Consider the following 9903-nt stretch of genomic DNA (forward strand, 5'->3'; position numbering starts at 1 on the left):
GAATTTCTAGCCACAAAGGCCGCTGCTAGCCCACAAGGACTCACTTGGAATGGATTAGCTACCAAGTGAACATGTCACTCATGCCCCTAATGAGCTTAATGGGAATAAATTATTGTTAGACATAGAGTTAAATATTATTTAAGGAATCAATGGTGATGGATCAACTACCAACAAAAAACATCACGCATAACCCCTAAGGACTTGATAATAATGGATCAATCATCAGCCAAAAAATCCACTAACCCAAAGAACTTGATGAAATTAAATTAATTGCTAGTAATAAAGGCCACATGTAACACTAAAAAGTTGATCCAAATACACCAAATGACTTAATGTGGATGGATCAACTATCAACCTTACATACTACTTACTATCCCCAAAGGACTGAATAAGATTGGATGAATTACTAGCATTGGATGACACTAAATGGATAAATTATAAATAATATTGAAAAAACCATATATAATGAAAATAACTTTCACTATCTATCCCAATTATTTTTCTTTTTTTCAACATAACAAGTACTCATTTTATTTGTAATAACTAATTTTCATGGCCAGTACCACTTACACTCCACTGTAACATGAGATGCCTCAAAGTTCCAATACACCCACGACATTATTTCCTTAGTACCCTGGGACTTTTGTTCTATTACCTTACATTGAAATATCTTGTACATTCTACAAAATTTACTCAAAAGTAGTTCATAATTGAAGCACATAAAACAAAATTTGATTTTCCCCAAAGGGGCCTAGGTCCAAATTATGACCATGCATCTCCTACTTTACATGACTTGGTCTACCCTCTTCTAGTGTTTTCTGAATTGCCACTTCCTGCAAACTCATAACTGAAATCGTGACACCCTAAGCCTTTGCTTCTTCGTCTTCTTCCCCACAGTCACAAACCCAACCCTTCAAAAGCAACAATTTGATTTCCATGTCGATTGGTCTCCTTTATATGCGGGCGTGCATCCACACTAATTTGTGATCAACCATTTTTTCTATGCCATCTTGTTCTTTCTACATGAATTCCAATCATTGATTCACCATCTCATTCATTCACATCAGTATTTTGAATAACTTCTCTACCCAATTTTTCCACCGAGCAAGGTCATTTACTAAGTCCATGCCCTCCATGCAGGTAGAATTCCAATCTCTTTTCTGTTCACTCAAGCCCACTGAAGCTAAGGCAAGCCCAACATTGCTACCTCCCAATGTATATAGCAGAGCCATAACCCCCCTGCATAATCACTCCATTAAACTGAGCATTAGCTTTGGACTCAAAAGTTGCATTGAGATAAATTCATCTATCATCTTGTTATTCCTCCCATAGTGAGTTCACATGAGGAATTGAATGCACCTAGAAAACACATTCTTCAGTGAGCCCCTCGGCCCTGTGTGAAGGGTATACTTCATATTTAAAACTCATGACCTTCCAAGATGGCACTTTCAAGTGTACAATTCACTTGCATGTAGAGCGTAACGGTTATTGTTTGTCCAAGACCTAAGTGTCCTATGTCATCCCTCATCCATCCTCGATGAAGATTCACTTGGATTTTCTCAATAAATTCTTTTGAAATTCAAGCCCACCTATTCGATCTGATCGAGCTTGTAGATCCTGTAATTTATTATTCTTGTGGTCACGGGATTGGGGCCTGGATCTTCCCCCCATTTGCAAATTCAATTATACCTTGCTCCAATTTGGAGCCCACATTAGCAAGTGTGTTCGCATCAAGCATTCAAATGGCAGAGAATATGGAGACAGGATATTTCATCAAATTGTGAGGATAAGGGAGTTATCTCAAACACAATTGGAGGAATCCTTGAGCATTCTCGAGCTAGTGAAATTTTCTTATCACCACCATGGAATCTCTGTGGACTATTAATTCTTTTATAGTGTTATACCTCGCTACATCCAAACCTTTCCACGAGGCTAATATTCTTCTTGGTTATTTCTCATGATTCCTAATCCCAAACATAACTATCTTCCTTTTGTTCATAAAAGCTATAAATCACAACCCCTTTATCCCACTTTACACAAAAATATATTACTAATTTATAATAATTTTATAACTATTCTTATCTTTTTATATTTTAATTTATAAATATTAATATTATGTATTTTATCATTTTAATATTTTACTAGCAGGAAAGACTAAGTTCCACTTTAAAAAATGTAAATTATTTGAAACCCGGAACCTCCTCCACATTCTTTATTCATGAGTAGCAGCTGCACAATATTTTCAGAATATTGACTTCAGAGAGAAAACCCTGCTTACATTTCCATAGATGAAAATTTAAAATTCATGAATCCAACCTGTTCAATGGAAAGACCAACCACTCTTCTATTTTAATATGACCGATTCCGATCTGCTTAATCGTAACAGAAAACACTGATTATTTTTTTCACGATTCAAAAGTTCATTGAACATCTAAACGTACAGAATGATGTCATTTAATTTCTCACAAAGTCATTTCAGTGAGATAATAAAGCAATCATACGGCGACTGCAAAACATTAATTTTATCAAACGGTGACTTCTTGCAACAATACGGTGATTTTCTTCCAATTAAAATTTTGGTGGACCCTCGTAGGATTCCCCGGACGGTGCTTTCATAATTTGATATGTTTTCGATGTCAACTCCTTGACATCCCACATTATGGCTGCCAACAATGTTCTGAGTCAAAAGACATCGATTCCTTACTAGGGACAATTAAGATCGAGGATCTTTAAATTATGAGAGCAATGAATTTCTAATTTGATCTAACATAACAAGACAGACAATATTGAAATCCACTCAGTCATGCAGTTTTAATTTGCAATCTAAATTAACGTAGTCAAAGTTTTGTGAACTAGAATAGTTCTGCTTCATTTATGGGTTGAATATATATATATATATATATATATATATATATATATATACTTTAGAGTTATATTTCAATTTTATTATGATTTTGAAATAAATATTTAAATATTTATTTAATAATATAAGAAAGTAATTATTTAATTTTTTTTAATAAGAAAAATGTTAATAGTAAAAACCCTATTTAGAATATAGCAATATTCTGAATATAATATAGCTGTATTAAGATTTTAAATGCTTCAAAAAAAATTGATGATATTAAATCCATTTATTCAAATGGACAAACAACTCCACAAAATTATATTACCATTTTTATATAAAATTAAAATTTATAATTAACAAAATATTTATTTAATATTCTCAATATCTCCGGTATTATGCTTCTTATAGGATCTATCTACTGTCTTCGATCCCAGATTTGCTAATATTTCATCCCTCCCACTCTTCAGATTCCAAGAGTAACAAGCCCAGCGACCGTGGGCTTGTTTTCTGTAAATCAAAATCAAGTTCTTGAAGCCAATCTACCTGGAGTGCGTTATCGAATAAATCCTCCACTCCATTATCGTTAGTATCGTTAGCATCAGTTAAACTGTTAACACCCTGCACATTTCTTTTATCAGAACACATAACCTCGATGTCATTCGTCTGTACCGCCAATGTAGCCGGTTCCCTGCAGAACACATCGGATCTACAATCTGACGGGGACGAGAGCAGATTACAGATTACCGCAGTTTTTACTCTCATTGGTGTGGGTTTTAACACATAATTTTTAAGGGAAGCAGATTTGGACCTCGTTTTCAGACTTTTGGTGCCATTGTGTTGAGATTGAGATTGGGTGATGGAGAGCATCTTCTTGCTCAGATGACTGTTCGCCCAGGCAGTCGTCCTGCTATCAGCGACCACCTGCATGCATAAAATTGACATAAATGATGAAACGCTGAGTTGCATGCATAAAATTGACATAAATGATGAAACGCTGAGTTTAATTTTAACATAGAACAAATTAGTATGGCATTGAATATTCTTAATATTATAAACAGTTAAACTTAAGTTCTTCAATTTAATTTCATTTCAGGTTTTCGAAATATTTTGAAACCTAATTTCATTTCAGGTTTTAGAAATATTTTGAAACCTAGTTCCGATCTATAAAAATTTTAAATATTTTTAAAATCCACCTGCCATGGGTGAACTCTGCCAAGTGAATCAAGGTTGAAGTCATTTCCACATACCGATTGCCAAGAAGACGGTGAAGGCGAATAATGAGCTCCTCCTCCTCGGGGGAAATATTTCCACGTTTAATGTCGGGACGAGACTACTTCACCCAACGTAGTCTACAACTCTTTCCACACCGCATGAGACCTGCAAAACAAAATCTCTCCGCTAATTTACCTAACTGCTCGGTACAAGTTTACATCTGCATTAATAAATCAGTACTATTTGAGATTTTCTGGCCTGCTTTTTGGGGGACATTTGTCCAGCCACCATCGCCATGCATTCGAATGTAGTCCGAAAGAATCATATCCTCCTTGGCGGTCCACATCCCGCGGTTGAGCCGTTCTTTTGAGCAGCAACGAGACCTACCCATCCTGGATGCTCTTCGTCACTAACTGACCAGCTGATGATCTCCTTTGCAAGGCCATTGTGTGTCTATATATAAATCTTAGTTTCCCCCTACCCGAAATCTTCACTGCAGCAAATCTTTGGCTACTGATGTAAAAAACGTGCCTTATGATCATTGTAGCAGAATTTCAATGGTCAGAATCTAAGGCCTACCAAAACGTGTCTCACTATGCTTCTAATAGTTGTCATGGATTGCAGAGGTTGTCAGAATCATGAATAGGGCAGTTGAATATTAAAACCAGTGCAACCAGTGCTCATTTAGCGCATGTATGGTTGATTCCGCATTTTCGGACATCAATCATTGAGTGTTTGAATGATGATTAAAGATGGCCAATCATAAAATGGTGTATATACAAATTATTAGAGGTCGTTTCCTTCACAGGTTTAATAGAAATATTTTAGAAATTAGATGTTTAACATAGTTTTATATGTTAAAGTTATTAAATATCGTTTTCTTCGCAGGGTTAATATAAATATTTTAGAAATTCGATGTTTAACCGAGTTTTATATTTTAAGTTTTTAATGGTTTGTTTTTATTAGAGTGTGATTATATATATATATAGTTACAAAATGTGTGATTATGTCACTGTTCAAAATGTGTGATTAGGTTAACATCTAGTTGATATGTATTTTTTAAATAAAATTAAAATATTATCTAAAAAATAATTTCTAACTATAAAAACATATATATTGGGTTATTTTTAATTAAAAGCATTATAATATTTTAATAGTCTTATTTTTATTGTGATCTTTGAGTAATATGGAGCTGCAAATATATTTCATTCTTATTATCAATCCTAAATAAAATATTTAGATATTTATGTGAAATAACTTAATTTTATATCAAATGTAAAAATAAAGTAATTATATGTCAAAAAAATTGGTATTTTCGCTTTTGAATGCCAGGAAAATGCATAAAATGTTAACCATAAGTAATTGAAAGTAAAATAATTCAATTAGTTTAGGAAGAAGTGTACTTCATAAAATTACTAATATAAAATTAATATATAGTATTTAAAAAATATTAATAATAATTAAGAAAAATTGAGGTGAGAAATAAATAAATATTTCAATATAATATTAAGTAATACTAATGTGTATGTAAGAATATGTTAATAATGAAAACATATTTTAGTGTGAATAATATGATTCATAAACATAATATTTTAATGACTATGATAAATAAAATATTTCAATGTCACTTATTCATATTATATAAAGAGATTGAAAAAATCCAATATTCTCATTATTTTACATTTTAGTTTTTTCTTCAGAGAATTTTGTTTAAAATTGAACAAAGATTTGCTGGAAATAGAAGTTTAAGTTATATAGTTTACCTAATCCAATCTTAAATTATGTAGTTTACACAATCCAAGTAACTAATGAGAATTTAAAGTTTATACAATCAAACCTTAAGAGTGATCAAATCTCAAGGTCCAAACATCTTTCAAGTTTTACATTCTAAAAAAAATTTACAACTAAAAAAATCTGATCTTGAGAGCTTATTAGAATCATGATTAAGATGGATCTAGACTAGTTATAATTTTGATTTTATAATTAAAAATCAAAAATATTGATATCTTTTCATCTCCTCTCTATAAATAAATAATAATAGAAATTTCACTCTCACCTTCTTTGTATTTTTAAATTTATATTAATTCATTGCGACTTATTAATATCCCCTTATTAGATTACTTAAAAATGAAGTGTCAAACTATTATATTGTCCTCCCCTATTTATAGTTCTTATACTATTCAACAGTCTTGGATTTGCTCAACCAACAGTGGATACCTATACATGTTCAACAACGAATTAACAATTGTGCTATACATGTTCAACAACGAATTAACAGTTGTGCTGTGAGAGTTTTGAGTGTCTTAAACGTAATTTAAGACTTCCTCCTACATATTTTGTGACGCCTAATTTCAGGAAAAATAAAGTTCCCCAAACCACATTAAATAAATGGCTTTCTTAAATACCCGGTTACCTACAGAAAACTGGCCGAATCAATTGAATCCGATTTGAAGAAACGATGCAGGGATTCAAGTTCTTGAGTTTCAGTTCAGATTTTCTATTTTAATAAAGTAGGCAGAAATCTCAGTAGGTGACAACAATCTGATTTGGTTGATATATTAGCTCTATTTTGTTGGAAGTGAGTTAATGCATCCTATATTTGCTGTAGGAGGATTTATGAGGCAGTTAGATCCTCTTAGCTATAAAACAGGTGTCCAGGCGGATTGGGTTGTGTGTGTGAGAGTTTGTGAGGAAAATGATCATTTTGTAATCTCCTGCTTGATAATAAAGAATTGTGAATGTCTATGTTTGGTGGACGTAGCCCAGATTGGTTGGGTGAACCACGTTAATTTTCTCTGTCTTCTGTGCATGATTTATTTGCTGTGTATAATTTTTTGTCTGCTGCGCATCTTTGGCTCTAACAAATGGTATTAGAGCATGTTGGAGGCGTTGACACAGCATGTGAACCTGCGTGGAGGTATTTCAAACCTGCCTGTGTACCTACGTGTTAATGCGTGAGGGTGCTGAGTTTGCGTACTGGTGGTGCGTATACTCCCTTGGCTGCGTGGAGGTGGAGCCTTTACAACCTGCAAATGATTGCTGCATGCTGCGTGGAGGTGGAGCGTATATAACCTGAGTGGACCAACTGCAGATGCGTAAACCTTGCTGGTACACTACTGCGTGGAGGTATTGTTTCCAACCTGTGTGGAGGTATTACAAGTAACTTGCTGCGTGGAGGTATACACTGTTGGTCTTTAAGCATTGCGTATGTGATCTATACCTGGTGTGTTGATTGCTGGTGCGTATGTGATCTATACCTGGTGCATTGATTGCTGGTGCGTATGTGATATATACCTGGTGCATTGATTGCTGGTGCGTATGTGATCTATACCTGGTGCGTTGATTGCCAGAACACGCATATGATTTAATGAGCAGCGTATTTTCTATTTTGAATTTTTTATTTGGGATTGGCGCGGAATAAATTAACACAGTCACGCCAAAATACTGAAATGGCGCGGAACCGAGTCAATTAAGCGCGCCAATGGGACAATTTTCGGATCAGCGCGTATTTTAGAGGTATACACGTGCCATTCTTGTGTTCGTCAGCAAGCGCCAAGTCTCTTTCTGGTGCGTGTGTATTTGCTTCCGGCGCGGGATTTTTTTGGTTAAAAGACAACAAAGGGGTTTGTTTGTTTTTTATTATGGAATAAAAGCATTATACAATAAAGAATTGGCATTTGTTATAGATTCACTTTTTATTAAAAAGTTGGAATTGGAGATTCTTTGATTTTTAAACGAGATGGCGAAAACTCAGAGTGCCCGATTTGAAATCAAGAAATTTAATGGCAAAAATAATTTCAAGATATGGAAGGTAAAGATGCATGATCTGCTGGTACAACAAGGCGTGGTGAAGGCACTGTTGGGTAGATCCAAATTGCCTTACCCCGTGACAGATGATGAGTGGAATGAATTGGATGGAAGAGCGCGGAATTCGTGTGCGTTTGGCTGATGATGTTTTATTTAACATCGTGTCAGAGAAGACTGCAGCTGGTTTGTGGACGAAGTTGGAGAAGCTGTATATGACAAAATCCTTGACAAATCAGATTCTCCTGAAGCGACCGCTATACAGTTTGTGAATGAAGGAAGGTACTTCCATTACTGATCATTTGAATGTTTTTAATAATCTAATGGTGCAATTAGAAAGCATAGAAGTAAAATTTGAAGCTGAGGATAAACCCATAACTTTATTGTGCTCGTTTCTTGAGTCGTGGGATCATTTTGTTACTTCTATAAGTCTTAGTTCATCCGAAACCATTGAATTTGATGATGTCGTCGGAGCTTTCTTGTCCGAGGAGACCAGGAAGTGGTCGAATGCTGACACCTCTACATCAGAGGCAATGATGGCTAGAGGTCGTTCTAGAGAAAGACGCTCTGGTAAGCGCAACGATTCGCGTTCAAAGTCCAAGGGGAAGAAGAGTAAAGTAAAGTGTTGGTTCTGCGGCAAATCAGGGCATTTGAAGAAGGATTGCTGGAAGCGACAACAAACTTCTAAAGAAGCTTCATCGACAGAAAAGAAGGAAGCGAACACGACTTATACAGGTTCAGCATCTGGTTCAGGTATGAGCGACGAAGTCTTATCAGTTAATTTGTCAAATCATGATCAACATTGGTTGTTAGATTCCGGTGCATCAAACCACATGTGTATTCATAGAGACTGGTTTAAGACATATAGATCAGTGAATGATGGGGTCGTGTACATGGGTAATGATGTCACATCTAATATTGTGGGAATAGGGAGTATACAGCTGCAAATGTTTGATGGGACAACCAAAATGTTAACTGATGTAAGACATGTATTAGATTTAAGAAAAAATCTAATTTCACTGGGGGCACTTGATACAAATGGATATAAAACTGTCATTCAAGGTGGAGTAATGAAAATTTACAAAGGTATTTTACTAGTAATGAAAGCTAAGAAAGTAGGAAATCTGTTTCAGTTATAAGGAAGAACAGGGTCAGTTCATGTGTCTACGGTGTCTGAACATGACAATAGTTCCATTCGCCTATGGCATCAGAGGTTGGGCCATATGAGCGAAAGAGGGTTAAAGATTTTGGCTGATCGCAAGTTACTTCCAAATCTAAGGTCTGGAAAGTTAGATTTCTGTAAACATTGTCTGTTTGGCAAACAAAGTAAACAAAAGTTTAAAACAGGCAAACATACTAGTAAAGGAATACTTGATTATATCCATTTAGATGTTTGGGGTCCAGCACCTACAACCTCGTATAGTGGCTCATCATATTTTGTGTCATTTATTGATGACTTTTCCAGGAAAGTGTGGGTCTACATGTTGAAAAGGAAGTCTGATGTTTTTACAGTTTTCAAGCAGTTTAGAGCATTGGTAGAAAACATCACTGGTAGAACTATAAAATGTTTAAGAACTGACAATGGTGGTAAGTTTACTTCCAAAGAGTTTGACAACTATTGCAAGGATGCAGGGATCGAGAGACATAAGACTACTGTTTATACTCCTCAGCAAAATGGAGTTGTTGAACGCATGAACAAGACTCTTTTGGAGAGAGCAAGGAGTATGTTGAGTAACGATGGGTTGCAGAAGGAGTTGTGGACAGAAGCGATGGCTACATCTTGCTATGTGATAAATCGGTCACCTTCGACAGCGATAGGTTGCAAGATTCCTCAAGAGGTATGGAAAGGACACCCTTGTGATTATTCTAAACTCAGAGTGTTTGGTTGTGATGCATATGCTCTAGTGCCTAAACATCAACGAACTAAATTAGATCCAAAATCAAAAAGGTATATCTTTGTTGCGTATGGTGATGGAACAAAGGGATTTAGATTGTGGGATCCTACTACCTGCAAAATCATCATCAACAAAGATGTAAAGTTT

The 9903-nt window shown here is 35.0% G+C and overlaps 1 pseudogene; it reads right to left on the reverse strand.

Annotated features, from left to right (window-relative positions):
• Positions 1 to 3292: 3292 nt before the first annotated feature.
• LOC149265278 (transcription factor MYB123 pseudogene) lies at positions 3293 to 4448 on the reverse strand (annotated as a pseudogene).
• Between the last annotated feature and the right edge of the window lie 5455 nt (positions 4449 to 9903).

Source organism: Pinus tabuliformis, chromosome 6 (genome assembly GCF_031772625.1).
Source record: "Pinus tabuliformis cultivar Carrire ecotype Pingquan chromosome 6, CPIR1, whole genome shotgun sequence".
In the NCBI taxonomy this organism is placed as follows: Eukaryota; Viridiplantae; Streptophyta; class Pinopsida; order Pinales; family Pinaceae; genus Pinus; species Pinus tabuliformis.